The sequence below is a fragment of the Triticum urartu genome, chromosome 5A, assembly GCF_056163025.1.
Source record: "Triticum urartu cultivar PI428250 chromosome 5A, HENAU_Tu73, whole genome shotgun sequence".
NCBI classification, from domain to species: Eukaryota; Viridiplantae; Streptophyta; class Magnoliopsida; order Poales; family Poaceae; genus Triticum; species Triticum urartu.
Window position 1 is genome coordinate 562,097,251 of NC_141877.1, and position 16,203 is coordinate 562,113,453.

The window sequence follows — 16,203 nt, forward strand, 5'->3', positions numbered from 1 at the left end:
CTTAGTATCCCTGATTTAATTATTCTGCTCCAAGGTTTATACAGTGATAACACTTTTAGTTTGAGCGATATTATTGCTAGACGGTTAAATATGAACCGTACTAAGGGCCCCATCTTTGGAGGCAATCTATGCCACACGCCTAGCCGCACATTTTAACATACCTATTAGGCATGTTGAGAAGGAAGAAAAGGTGCTGCCCCGTGTTTATCTAGATCATAAAAGTATGGTGGCACATGATTTTATTGTTAAAAATAGGGCAGGGGAGCTTAAATATCAATTGTTCTTTAATAAACATCATCCCGAGACTATTACCTTGCCTGCTCCTTCTTTGTTTGATTTGACTGCAGGCACGTACCTTGTTCCGTTGACGGCTATTCACGCCTACCGGAACCCTACACCAATCGAGGAGCCAGAACAGGAACCACAAGATGACCCTCCACGACAATCTGTTTATTCTTGGGATCCAGAGATGACTGTCAGCCAGTGGCAGTCAGAGTCTTCTTCTTCATCACAGTATGATCCCAACTATTCTTCCTCATCACAGTACGACCCCAAAAACTATTATTATGGATATCCGCCAGGCCAGCCGTGGCCATAGACCAACTTAGGCCAAAAGCCTAAGCTTGGGGGAGTACGTATTTCTCACCAACATTACATTTATGCTCACACACACTCAATGCTAGATGTCGGTGCTCATACTTTTTCACTGTAATATCCATGCTAGTTTATTTTCTTTTTTCTGTTTTCTTCTTGTGTGTTTGTTAAACCTTAAGAAAAACCAAAAAAATTAGTAGTAGTTTATTTTTCTGCTGTAGTAGTAATAATTAAAAAGAAAACCCAAAAATATTTCTCGTTCTTCTTTTGTTTGTTGGGAGCTTTCTCGTGTAAATAGTTTTATTTCTTTTCTTTTCTTTGGGGGTCAGTAGGAGAAGACCATAATTAAATTGTTGAAGTGGCTCTTATATGCATTATTGTTGATTTAACCAAGAGCCCATATTGCCTTGTCTTTTCCTGTTTATTGAATGCTCACAGATTCCAGCTTAGTCCAATGCATGTACACTCCTATTATTATTCACACCGTTCGGTCGTGCAAGTGAAAGGCAATTGTGATGATATATGATGGACTGACTGAGATGAGAAAAGCTGGTATGAACTCGACCTCTTTTGTTTTTGTAAATATGATGAGTCCCTCGTTCTTGATTCAGCTTATTATGAATAAACATGTTTGCAATGACAATTAGAGATCATAGTTGCTTGTGCCATGCTTGATTAGCTATGAGTTATAATGATTTACCTTGTATGCCAACATGCTATTGAGATGATTATGATGTGGTATGATGGGGTGGTATCCTCTTTTGAATGATTTAAGTGACTTGACTTGGCACATGTTCACGCATGTAGTTGAAACAAAATCAACATAGCCTTCACGATATTTATGTTCATGGTGGATTATATCCTACTCATGCTTGCATCCAATGTTTATTAATTTTAATGCATGTACATGGCTGTTGTCGCTCTCTAGTTGGTCGCTTCCCAGTATTTTTCTAGCCTTCACTTGTACTAAGCAGGAATACTGCTTGTGTATCCAATCCCTTAAACCCCAAAGTTATTCCAGATGAGTCCACCATACCTTCCTATATGTGGTATCTACCTGTCGTTCCAAGTAAATTTGTATGTGCCAAACTCTAAACCTTCAAATAAACATTCTGTCTTGTATGCTCGAATAGCTCATGTATCAACAAAGGATGTCCTTATCTGCCGTGTTAGGCGGGTTATTCTCAAGAGGAGTGGACTCCGCTCCTCACTCACGGGAAAATGGCTGGTCACCGGGATGCCCAGTCCCATACTTTATGCAAACTAAATCAAAATTAATTGCAAACAAAACTCCCCCTGGGACCTGATGTATGTTGGAGGCACTCGTTGTTTGGAGCAAGCCATAGATTGATGCTTGTTGGTGGAGGGGGAGTATAAACTTTACCATTCTGTTTGGGAACCGCCTATAATGTGTGTTTAGCATGGAAGATATCGCCATCTCTTAGTTGTTATGTTGACAATGAAAGTATACTGCTCAAAATACATTTCATCTCTATTTCAAAACCGAGCTCTGGCACCTCTACAAATCCCTGCTTCCCTCTGCGAAGGGCCTATCCATTTACTTTTATGTTGAGTCATCACCCTCTTATTAAAAAGCACTAGCTGGAGAGCGCAGCCGTCATTTGCATTCATCACTGTTAATATATGTTGGGTATGACTATGATTGGATCTCTTTTACCATGAATTACAATGTCTAGTCAGTCCTTGATCTTTAAAGGTGCTCTGAATTTATGTTTTGTGGTCTCAGAAAGGGCTAGCGAGATACCATCTTGTTATACCATATTATGATTGTCTTGAGAAAGTGTTGTCATCCGAGATTTATTATTATGGCTTTCTAGTTGATTATGCTATTGATATGAGTAATCATGAGACCTGAGAATTATTGCAAATGTGGTTAACTATGATCTATGCTGAAAACTTGAATGCTGGTTTGACATAGTTACAACAACAAGAGCAAACAGAGTTTGTAAAAGTTTTTCTTTCTTTCTTTCAGTTTGTCAACTGAATTGCTTGAGGACAAGCAAGGGTTTAAGCTTGGGGGAGTTGATACGTCTCCGTCGTATCTAATTTTCCAAACACTTTTGCCCTTGTTTTGGACTCTAACTTGTATGATTTGAATGGAACTAACCCGGACTGACGCTGTTTTCAGCAGAATTGCCATGGTGTTGTTTTATGTGCAGAAAACAAATATTCTCAGAATGACCTGAAACTCCACGGAACATCTTAGAAAAAATAATAAAAAATCCTCGCCAAAGATGAAGACCAGGGGGTCCACACCCTTCTCACAAGGGTGTGGGCGCGCCCCCTAGGGCGCGCCCCCTACCTCGTGGGCCCCCTGTTGCGTCTCCTACTCCAACTCCACCTCCATATATTGAGTTTCGATGAGAAAAAAATCAGAGAGAAGAAATCATTGCGTTTTACGATACGGAGCCGCCGCCAAGCCCTAAAACCTCTCGGGAGGGCTGATCTGGAGTCCGTTCGAGGCTCTAGAGAGGGGGATTCATCGCCGTCATCATCATCAACCATCCTCCATCACCAATTTCTTGATGCTCACCGCCGTGCGTGAGTAATTCCATCGTAGGCTTGCTGCATGGTGATGGGTTGGATGAGATTTATCATGTAATCGAGTTAGTTTTGTTAGGGTTTGATCCCTAGTATCCATTATGTTCTGAGATTGATGTTGCTATGACTTTGCTATGCTTAATGCTTGTCACTAGGGCCCGAGTGCCATGATTTCAGATCTGGACCTATTATGTTTTCATGAATATATGTGAGTTCTTGATCCTATCTTGGAAGTCTATAGTCACCTACTATGTGTTATGATCCGGTAACCCCAAAGTGAAAATAATCGGGACCACTCCCGGTGATGACCATAGTTTGAGGAGTTCATGTATTCACTATGTGCTAATGCTTTGTTCCGGTTCTCTATTAAAAGGGGGCCTTAATATCCCTTAGTTTCCAATAGGACCCCGCTACCACGGGAGGGTAGGACAAAAGATGTCATGCAAGTTCTTTTCCATAAGCACGTATGACTATATACGGGATACATGCCTACATTACATTGACGAATTGGAGCTAGTTCTGTGTCACCCTATGTTATGACTGTTACATGATGAACCGCATCCGGCATAATTATCCATCACTGATCCGGTGCCTACGAGTTTTCCATATACTGGTTTGCGCTTATTTACTTTTCTGCTGCTACTGTTACAATCACTACAAAATACCAAAAACATTACTTTTGTTACTATTACCTTTTACTATCGTTACCACTATTATCATATTACTTTGCTAGTAAATACTTTGCTGCAGATATTAAGTTTCCAGGTGTGGTTGAATTGACAACTCAGCTGCTAATACTTGAGAATATTCTTTGGCTCCCCTTGTGTCGAATCAATAAATTTGGGTTGAATACTCTACCCTCGAAAGCTGTTGCGATCCCCTATACTTGTGGGTTATCATACGGCGACCCGAAGATGGAACATGACGACGACGACGAAGTGTCATACACCACAAGAAGAAGCAGGACCACCCTACCTAAAGGACGTCCGTTCAACAAAAAAACTCCATTTGTGAAAAAGAAGGGCAAGAAGATTGTGAACAGATAGCTAGCTAAGATCGATTGTATTTAAATCGTAGTCTTCATTTCTCGATTGTATTTTGACATTTTGAAATGATATTTCTTCTGTTCTAGTCCTCATGAATATTGAATTTGTTAATATTTTTTGAACTCATGAATATTTTTAAATTTCATGGGCACTTTTTGAATTCATGAATATTCTTCAAATTTGATGATATTTTTTCATATTCATAAATGTTTTACCAATTCACAAATGAATGCAACTAAAAATCCAAATAAAATATTGATGATATTTTTAAATAACAAATTTGATGATATTTTCAAATAACAAATTTGATGATATTTTCAATTAAAAATAAAAAACAAATTTGATGATATTTTCAAAAAAACAAATTTGATGATATTGATGATATCTTCTGTTTTAGTCCTCATGAAAATAAAAAATTTGATAAAAAACAAATTATTAGATGCGACAAAAAATAATGAAAAATAGTTACTAATGGCGCACAAAAGGAGGGTGCGCCATTGCTATCAGAAAAAAAGTTACTAATGGCGCACTAGAGGATGGTGCGCCATTGCTGTCAGTGTTTTTATGGTGCACCCCTAGATGGTGTGCCATTACTAACATTCCCCCCTCTAGTTGGATACCCCTTTGCCCGATCCCCCTTCCCTCTCCCTCGCCAGATCCCCCTTCCCTTCCTCGCCACACCCGCTCCGACGACCCCCGCGCCCGCTCCACACCCGCTCCGGCTCCCCTGTTGGATAAGGCCGAGCCAGACCCCTGTGCAAACCCTAGCACCTCCCCACTTCCCCTCCCCTCGTGCTGCTTCACCCGACTAGGTCGTCATCGTCACCGCATCGTCCCCGCGACCACCGTCATCCCCGCACCCCACCAAGGAGTCCAGGAGCTCTGCAATGCTCTTCTACGTCATCTACGGCCACCCGTTCGAGCTCGACGACTCTGCATCGTGCGGATCGTGGTCTTCTTCCACCTCCGGCCACCGCGGCCTCACCGTCGATCCACGTCACCTCGTCAACCCCGGCCCCGCATGAGCTCGCCATCGTCTTCCTCTCGGTGAGCTGCACCGGTTCCCCTCCCCCCCTTTGATTTCGTCGCCGTAGACTGTCGCACCACCGCGCCCCAGCTCCTGGTTGTCGCCCCCCGTGGCCGTGCTCCCCTCGGCCCCTGGCCCCGCCCAGGCGCGCTCACCGCACCGCGACCGCGCCTCCACTACGCTTGGGCCGCGCCCAGCCGTATCGCCCAACCTGATGGTGTATACTTATTATGTTCTTTCCAATTTGTTTCTTTTTACCATGCTTTGCTTGTGTGTTCCTGCTGCTTGATTAATTGAACACCTGCTGTTGCTACTGTGGGACAATGTTCCTTCTTTTCTTCCTGATGTTGCTATTTCCATTGAAGTACTCACATGTGTTCTAGATGAGCTGCTGCTAGTTAGTTCCCCTTAGACTACATTCTGGATTGCATAGCATAACTCCAGAATTTTGTCATTGCACACCTGCGCATATATTTCTGTTGTGAGCATAACTCTAGAATTTATTTATCTGTGATTCGTATTGGGTTAAAAACTGGGCTGACTCTGGCTGTAAACTGCACTTGGTTCGGTGAAAAACTGCACTATCAAATCTGGACAGCAAGCTTATATCTGAAAAATGAGTTAGCTAGGCTCAGAATTTTGAGTTGGCCCCTTTACATAAGTTTTAGATAAAGTTTCAAGGTTTCTTTAGAGTATTTATTTGTGTCGTTTGGATGTATGGTTTGAGAGCAGCTATCAGTTTAGTTTGTTGTCCCGAAATATATGTTCCTGGGTACAGTATTTTGAGGTGGTATTAAAATAAAGTTACAACATGAAAATTTTAGAGGCTGTTTTGTAGATACTTAAAACACATATCACTTGTCAGGTTTCGTTCGGTATATTAAATCCTATGAAATTATCAAAGTGGGTTGTACTATGTTGGACAGAATTTTATGTTTGGACTTGGGTGAATGTAACTAGACTTATACTCTCAGATTTTGTCATAGTTGATGGTGTGAGGACTTATAATGTGATAAAGTATATACGTTGTTGCAACACCTCCATATGAAAGTAGAGGCACATTGTGGTGCTAGTTTGCTGGGTTTTGTCTCTGACCATCGTGTCGTGATGATTTTGCAGGTACGGCGAGAGGCCCTTGAGTTTGCCGGAATGTCGATTAACTTCCGTTCCGGCAAATTCGGGTACTCCATATGTCCTATTTTCAGCAAAGGTCATGCTGAAATTTTCCGTGAATTTTAGCATGACTTTGCTAAAAATAGGACATATGGGGTACTTGCGACTAATGCATGGGTCGGGATATCTTAGTACTTAATTAAGTAGGATCAACTGCCTCTTGTGTTATGCATGGGCCTCGGTGTCGACAAACCTTAAATGATAAAACCTTGGCTTTTAGGGTGCCTCGGTGTCGATAAAAACCTAAATGATGAAAGCTTAGGCTTTTAGGGTGCCTTGGCGTCGACAAACCCTAAATGATAAAAGCTTAGCTTTTAGGATGCCTCGGTGTCGACAAACCCTAAATGATGATACCATGATCTTGTTCTTTGACAATAACCAACTTTTTGACCAATTTTTTTTCCTATTTAGAGCGAAACATGGCCCACAAGGATGAGGCCGGCGGTTCAGGCAAGGCATTCTGGGAGCTGTCCCAGGAGATGGAGGAAGAACCTCACAGCTATGAGGACGCCGCGGAAGACACCGATCCCGACTACACAACCCCTAAGGGCAGAATCGTTCAACCGGGCAGCCGCGTGTTCCACGGTAATCAGATGCCACCCATCGTTTATAGGGTTCAACTGGTTCGGGTGCTGCTGGGCTTCGATGACATGTTACCTCCGTATCGACCCCATGGGGCCGATGAAGATGATGTGATGACCCTCAACGCCTGCATAAGCTGGCCCATGCTTTGGCCGAAGAGCCAGATTCGTTTGGGGCGGGGGACACCACCCCACAGACAACACCGCCAGTCGTGCCGGCGCCAAGCCATGGCAAGACCCCCACAACGCTACCGTACATGGATATGGCACAGGATCCGGACATGCATATGGCACAGGATCCGGATGACGACGACGACAACGGTACATTTACCAACGTCGATAAGTACTTCAACGAACATGGGTACGGTGACGAATTCTTGGGGCCTCCTTCTCAAGAACACAACCCTGCAAAAGACGATCTAGCTGGTACCACGGAGAAACCCAGTTGCAACAGGCGTCGTCTGGCGTTCAGTTCTCAAGAGACGCCTCCAGATGCCGCCTTCACCGAGCCTCAGATAGCCGAGGTGCAAAATATTATCAGCCCCAACACACTCAAGAAGGCTGTCTGTGAGCAGAACTCGATCCCATTACAGCAGAAGAAGAAGGGACGGAAAAGAAAGAGTAACAAGGGTGTGAGCCAGCCAGCACCGAGTACGATCCGTGCTCAGGACGGGCCACCTTCACCTAAGGATATCTCGAGGAGGGTGCATGTGGTGGGTAGGCCGATGCTACCGACTAATCTGCTCAATGCTGCAACCGGTGCTATGCGGAGTCTGCATGACAGTGTCCTTTCTTTGGAGAAGTGGCGTCTCCGAGAGAATGATGTGGCATACCCGGTTTTCATGGCCAAGGTGCCAGAGGGCAAGGGCTTTGTGGATAGCGCCATCAGGGGTATGATCGTCCTGCGGTTTGATGACATCTTCGCTATGTTTAACCTTCATCCGCTGCACTACACCTTCGTTCGGCTATTTTCGCTGAGTATGGAGATGCGGATCATTAGAGACAAGACCCTGGACATGCTGATAGTCGACCCCTTCTACATGTGTGCCAAGATCTTGGGCAGCGCTGGGGACCGGCAAGTCGCGAGTTCATACCTCGAAGGTGTCATTCTGTCAAACCTAGATAAGGATAACTTCCTCGTGCCTTACTTTCCCGAGTAAGTCATCCCCTCACCGCCCCGTAACATATGATTTCTTAGATTTCGATCGTTCTTTTTTTCTTCTAACATTCCGTGTTTTGTGCAGTGACACACATTGCACACTCATCCTCTTAAGCCCGAAATATTCCATGGCCACGTATTTCGACTCGGACCGTCAGTCGAAGAAAGACTACACAAATATCAAGAAAGTTTTTGATGATGTTCTCCCCGGCTACGCCAGATCTGAAGGCACCTTCAGCAGGCCAATTTGTAGGTACGGCAAGCACGTGTTCGCCCACAAAATGACGTTCCCCTTTGTCAAGCAGCCGCCTGGCGGTCAGAAGGATGCCTACTACGCCCTCCATCACATGCGGGTGATCGTACGGGACCATAATCACCTTCTGCTACCAAATAATCTCAAAGATTGGGCCGCAAGATTGTCGACAATCCAGGACGCGGACATCAGACAAGAATTCTTTCGCATCCAGTCGGAGTTTGCGGAAATCATCCATCAAGATGTCCTTCATACCTCGGGGCAGTTCTACCTCAGATATCAACCGTCCAACAGTGAGATAGAAACAACGCTACAAATGCAGGCTGACAACGCCCGCGATTTCATGACCATCACGACAGACGGCGGCTTCATCCACGCTTCGGTCCCTGAGTCGAGTCGAAAGTAGTGATGCTATGTGTAGTTCTGAAATATCGATTAGCTCATGTTGTAATTAAACTTTAATGAACTTGTATGTCTCTTTGGTTTGGACAGTCGCTCAACTTATGTAATCGATGCTATTTATTAGTAGGACCATGAATCGTGCTATTAATGTCTTGCTTTTCTCTTCTGATCCTTTTGTTGCATACTTATATATTGCTTATGTATTGTCTGTGAATTGCTACTAACGTTTTGTTTGGCTAGTGCATAGAGATTCTGTCGTATGTCGTGTACAAGGGTAAGGTTCCCGGAGTCTACGACGACTGGGAGGAGTGTCGGAGACAGGTTCACAGTTTCAGCGTAACAGTTACAAAGGGTACACCACTAGGGCGGAGGCGGAAGCTAGTGATACGTCTCCAACTTATCTATAATTTTTGATTGTTCCATGCTATTATATTATCAACCTTGGATGTTTTATATGCATTTATAAGCTATTTTATATTATTTTTGTGACTAACCTATTACTCCAGAGCCCAGTGCCAGTTCCTGTTTTTTTCCCTTGTTTCAATGTTTCGCAGAAAAGGAAAATCAAACGGAGTCCAATTGACCTGAAACTTCACGGAACTTATTTTTGGAAGGAAAGCAACCCGAGAGACTTGGAGTCCATGTCAAGGAAGCCTCAAGAAAGCCACGAGGTAGGGGGGCGCGCCCACCCCCTGGGCGCGCCCTCCACCCTCGTGGCTCCCCTGACGTACCTCTTCCGCCTATATATATCAATATACCCTAAAATGACCGGGGAGCACAATAGATCGAGAGTTCCGCTGCCAGAAGCCTCCGTAGCCATCGAAAACCAATCTAGAACCGTTCCGGCACCCTGCCGGAGGGGGGAATCCTTCTCCGGTGGCTATCTTCATCATCTCGGTGCTCTCCATGACGAGGAGGGAGTAGTCCACCCTCGGGGCTGAGGGTATGTATCAGTAGCTATGTGTTTGATCTCTCTCTCTCTCATGTTCTTGAGGTGATACGATCTTGATGTATCGCGAGCTTTGCTATTATATTTGGATCCTATGATGTTTCTTCCCCCCTCAACTCTCTTGTAATGGATTAAGTTTCCCCTTTGAAGTTATCTTATCGGATTGAGTCTTTAAAGATTTGAGAACACTTGATGTATGTCTTGCCGTGTGTATCTGTGGTGACAATGGGATACCACATGATTCACTTGATGTATGTTTTGGTGATCAACTTGCAGGTTCCGCCCATGAACCTATGCATAGGGGTTGGCACACCTTTTCGTCGTGATTCTCCGGTAGAAAGTTTGGGCACTGTTTGAGGTTCTATGTGTTGGTTGAATAGATGAATCTGAGATTGTGTGATGCATATCGTATAATCATACCCACGGATACTTGAGGTGACATTGGAGTATCTAGGTGACATTAGGGTTTTGGTTGATTTGTGTCTTAAGGTGTTATTCTAGTACGAACTCTAGGGCTGTTTGTGACACTTATAGGAATAGCCCAACGGATTGATTGGAAATAATAACTTTGAGGTGGTTTCGTACCCTACCATAATCTCTTCGTTTGTTCTCCGCTATTAGTGACTTTGGAGTGACTCTTTGTTGCATGTTGAGGGATAGTTATGTGATCCAATTATGTTATTATTGTTGAGAGGACTTGCACTAGTGAAAGTATGAACCCTAGGCCTTGTTTCCTAGCATTGCAATACCGTTTGAGCTCACTTTTATCATTAGTTACCTTGCTCTTTTTATATTTCAGCTTACAAAAACATTTATCTACTATCCATATACCACTTGTATCACCATCTCTTCGCCGAACAAGTGCACCTATACAATTTACCATTGTATTGGGTGTGTTGGGGACACAAGAGACTCTTTGTTATTTGGTTGCAGGGTTGCTTGAGAGAGACCATCTTCATCCTACGCCTCCTACGGATTGATAAACCTTAGGTCATCCACAATTTTCTACTGTCCTACAAACCTCTGCACTTGGAGGCCCAACAACGTCTACAAGAAGAAGGTTGTGTAGTAGACATCAAGCTCTTTTCTGGCGCCGTTGCCGGGGAGGTGAGTGCTTGAAGGTATATCTTTAGATCTTGCAATCGAGTCTTTTAGTTTCTTGTTTGATCACTAGTTTAGTTTATAAAAGAAAATTACAAAAAAATGGAATTGAGTTTACCTCATACGCTTCATCTTTTTAATATCTTTCGTGAGTATGATGGAAAGGAAAATTGTGCCAAAGTGTTAGAAGAAGAATGCATTAAAAATTTTGGCACTAAATATTTGAATGATGAGCATTATTGCAATGTTGTTAGTATGAATTCCTTGAATATCCATGATGCTAATGATATGCAAAGCCACAAGCTTGGGGAAGCTATGTTTGATGAAGATGATATTTTTTGTTCCCCAAGTTTTGATGAGAAAATTTATTATGATGAAAGCATGCCTCCTATTTATGACGATTATATTGATGAAAGTGGATTTGGAGAGGTCATGACTTTATTTTGTGATGAATCCACTATTTCGGAAGAGGTTCCAATTGATTATGAGAACAAAGTTGCTATCTATGATGATTATTGTGATGACTTGTATGCTATAAAGAATAATGATATCCATGAAACTTGTCATCATGATTTTATTTTTCAATTAGATTATGCCTCACATGATAGTTACTTTGTTGAGTTTGCTCCCACTACTATTCATGAGAAGAATTTTGCTTATGTGGAGAGTAGTAAAATTTCTATGCTTGTAAATCATGAAAAGAATGCTTTAGGTGCTAGTTACATTGTTGAATTCATTCATGATGCTACTGAAAATTATTATGAGGCGGGAATATATGCTTGTAGGAATTGCAATAATATCAAGTTTCCTCTCTATGTGCTTAAAGTTTTGAAGTTATGCTTGTTTTACCTTCCTATGCAAGTTGATTCTTGTTCCCACAAGTTGTTTACTCACAAAATCCCTATGCATAGGAAGTGGGTTAGACTTAAATTTGCTAGTCATATTCTTCATGATGCTCTATTTATGTTACAATTCTTATCTTTTATGTGAACATCATTGAAATCATCATGCCTAACTAGAGGCGTTAAACGATAGCGCTTGTTGGGAGGCAACCCAACTTTATTTTTGTTCCTTGATTTTTGTAACTGTTTAGTAATAAATTAATCATCTATACTCTGTTATTATTGAGTTTTTATGTTTTAATTAGTGTTTGTGTCAAGTAGAACCGTTGGGAAGACTTGGGGGAAGTCTTGTTGATCATGCTGTAAAAAACAGAAACTTTAGCACTCACGAGAATTACTGCCATTTTTTATTGGAGAGTGCTATTTAGTTAATTATTTTTGCAGACGATTAATAGATAAATTCCTCACATCCAGAAATTTATTTTAGAATTTTTGGGGTTCCAGAAGTTTGCGTTAGTTACAGATTACTACAGACTGTTTTGTTTTTGACAGATTCTGTTTTTCGTGTGGTGTTTGCTTATTTTAATGAATCTATGGCTAGTAAAATAGTTTATAAACCATAGATAAGTTGGAATACAGTTGGTTTAACACCAATATAAATAAAGAATTAGTTCATTACAGTACCTTCAAGTGGTGTTTTGTTTTCTTTCGCTAACGGAGCTCACGAGTTTTCTGTTAAGTTTTGTGTTGTGAAGTTTTCAAGTTTTGGGTGAAGATTCGATGGACTATGGAATAAGGAGTGGCAAGAGCCTGAGATTGGGTATGCCCAAGGCACCTCAAGGTAATATTCAAGGACAACCAAGAGCCTAATCTTGGGGATGCCCCGGATGTCATCCCCTCTTTCGTCTTCGTTCATCGATAACTTTACTTGGAGCTATATTTTTATTCGCCACATGATATGTGTTTTGCTTGGAGCGTCATTTTATTTTATTTAGTTTTGCTTGCTGTTTGAATAAAATACCAAGATATGAAATTCTTAAATGTTAGAGAGTCTTCACATAGTTACATAATTATTCAACTACTCATTGATCTTCACTCATACCTTTCGGAGTAGTTTGTAGATGCTCTAAGTGCTTCACTTATATCTTTTTAGAGCACGGTGGTGGTCTTATTTTGTAGAAGTAATTGATCTCCCATGCTTCACTTATATTATTTTGAGAGTCCTAAACAGCATGGTAATTTGCTTTGGTTATGAAACTAGTCCTAATATGATGGGCATCCAAGAGGGGTATAATAAAAACTTTCATATAAGTGCATTGAATACTAAGAGAAGTTTGATACTTGATGATTGTTTTGAGATATGGAGATAGTGGTATCAAAGTTGTGCTAGTTGGGTAGTTGTGAATTTGAGGAATACTTGTGTTGAAGTTTGCAAGTCCCATAGCATGCACGTATGGTAAACGTTGTGTAACAAATTTGAAACATGTGGTGTTATTTGATTGTCTTCCTTATGAGTGGCGGTCGGGGACGAGCGATGGTCTTTTACTACCAATCTATCCCCCTAGGAGCATGCGCGTAATGCTTGGTTTTTGATGACTTGTAGATTTTTGCAATAAGTATGTGAGTTATTTATGACTAATGTTGAGTCCATGGATTATACACACTCTTACTCTTCCATCATTGCTAGCCTCTTCGGTACCGTGCATTGCCCTTTCTCACATTGAGAGTTGGTGCAAACTTCGTCGGTGCATCCAAACCCCATGATATGATATGCTCTTTCACACATAAACCTCCTTATATCTTCCTCAAAACAGCCACCATACCTACCTATTATGGCATTTCCATAGCCATTCTGAGATATATTGCCATGCAACTTTCCACCGTTCCGTTTATTATGACACGCATCATCATTGTCATATTGCTTTGCATGATCATGTAGTTGATATCGTATTTGTGGCAAAGCCACCGTTCATAATTCTTCCATACATGTCACTCTTGATTCATTGCACATCCCGGTACACTGCCGGAGGCATTCATATAGAGTCATACTTTGTTCTAGTATCGAGTTGTAATCTTTGAGTTGTAAATAAATAGAAGTGTGATGATCATCATTAACATTAATAGAGCATTGTCCCCAAAAAAGGCCAAATAAAAAAAGGAAAGGCCAAATAAAAAAAGAAAGGCCAGAAAAAGAAGGCCAAATAAAACAAGAAAATAAAAAGGGGCAATGCTACTATCCTTTTACCACACTTGTGCTTCAAAGTAGCACCATGATCTTCATGATAGTGAGTCTCTTATGTTGTCACTTTCATATACTAGTGGGAATTTTTCATTATAGAACTTGGCTTGTATATTCCAACAATGGGCCTCCTCAAGTGCCCTAGGTCTTCGTAAGCAAGCAAGTTGGATGCACACCCACTTAGTTTCTTTTGTTGAGCTTTCATACATTTATAGCTCTAGTGCATCCGTTGCATGGCAATCCCTACTCCTTGCATTAACATCAATCGATGGGCATCTCCATAGCCCATTGATTAGCCTCGTTGATGTGAGACTTTCTCCTTTTTTGTCTTCTCCACATAACCCCCTCATTATATTCTATTCCACCCATAATGCTATATCCATGGCTGATGCTCATGTATTGCGTGAAAGTTGAAAAAAGTTTGAGATTACTAAAGTACGAAACAATTGCTTGGCTTGTCATCGGGGTTGTGCATGATGAGAGCATTCTTGTGTGACAAAAATGGAGCATCACTAAACTATATGATTTTGTAGGGATGAACTTTCTTTGGCCATGTTATTCTGAGAAGACATGATTGCTTAGTTAGTATGCTTGAAGTATTATTATTTTTATGTCAATATTAAACTTTTGTCTTGAATCTTATGGATCTGAATATTCTTGCTACAATAAAGAGAATTACATGGATAAATATGTTAGGTAGCATTCCACATCAAAAATTCTGTTTTTTATCATTTACCTACTCGAGGACGAGCAGGAATTAAGCTTGGGGATGTTGATACATCTCCAATGTATCTATAATTTTTGATTGTTCCATGCTATTATATTATCAACCTTGGATGTTTTATATGAATTTATATGCTATTTTATATTATTTTTGGGACTAACCTATTAACCTAGAGCCTAGTGCCAGTTCCTGTTTTTCCCTTGTTTCAGTGTTTCGCAAAAAAGGAAAATCAAACGAAGTCCAATTGACCTGAAACTTCACGGAACTTATTTTTGGAAGGAAAGCAACCCGAGAGACTTGGAGTCCATGTCAACGAAGCCTCAAGGAAGCCACGAGGTAGGGGGCGCGCCCACCCCCCTGGGCGCGCCCTCCACCCTCGTGGGCCTCTCGTGGCTCCCCTGAAAACGATCGGGGAGCACAATAGATTGGGAGTTCCACCGCCAGAAGCCTCCGTAGCCACCGAAAACCAATCTAGACCCGTTCCGGCACCCTGCCGGAGGGGGGAATCCTTCTTCGGTGGCTATCTTCATCATCCCGGTACTCTCCATGACGAGGAGGGAGTAGTCCACCCTCGGGGCTGAGGGTATGTACCAGTAGCTATGTGTTTGATCTCTCTCTCTCTCTCTCTCGTGTTCTTGAGGTGATACAATCTTGATGTATCACGAGCATTGCTATTATATTTGGATCCTATGATGTTTCTTCCCCCTCTACTCTCTTGTAATGGATTGAGTTTCCCCTTTGAAGTTATCTTATCAGATTGAGTCTTTAAAGATTTGAGAACACTTGATGTATGTCTTGCCGTGCGTATCTGTGGTGACAATGGGATACCATGTGATTCAATTGATGTATGTCTTGGTGATCAACTTGCGGGTTCCGCCCATGAACCTATGCATAGGGGTTGGCACACCTTTTCGTCGTGATTCTCCGGTAGAAACTTTGGGGCACTCTTTGAGGTTCTATGTGTTGGTTGAATAGATGAATATGAGATTGTGTGATGCATATCGTATAATCATACCCACGGATACTCGAGGTGACATTGGAGTATCTAGGTGACATTAGGGTTTTGGTTGATTTGTGTCTTAAGTTGTTATTCTAGTACGAATTCTAGGGCTATTTGTGACACTTATAGGAATAGCCCAACAGATTGATTGGAAAGAATTACTTTGAGGTGGTTTCGTACCCTACCATAATATCTTCATTTGTTCTCTGCTATTAGTGACTTTGGAGTGACTCTTTGTTGCATGTTGAGGGATAGTTATGTGATCCAATTATGTTATTATTGTTGAGAGGACTTGCACTAGTGAAAGTATGAACCCTAGGCCTTGTTTCCTAGCATTGCAATACCGTTTGAGCTCACTTTTATCATTAGTTACCTTGCTGTTTTTATATTTTCAGATTACAAAAACCTTTATCTACTATCTATATACCACTTGTATCACCATCTCTTCGCCGAACTAGTGCACCTATACAATTTACCATTATATTGGGTGTGTTGGGGACACAAGAGACTCTTTGTTATTTGGTTGCAGGGTTGCTTGAGAGAGACCATCT

At 41.8% G+C, this 16,203-nt stretch overlaps 1 pseudogene; it reads right to left on the reverse strand.

Moving 5' to 3' along the window:
- Positions 1-16,203, reverse strand: part of LOC125507363 (BTB/POZ and MATH domain-containing protein 1 pseudogene) — a 38,128-nt pseudogene that overhangs the window by 20,827 nt on the left and 1,098 nt on the right.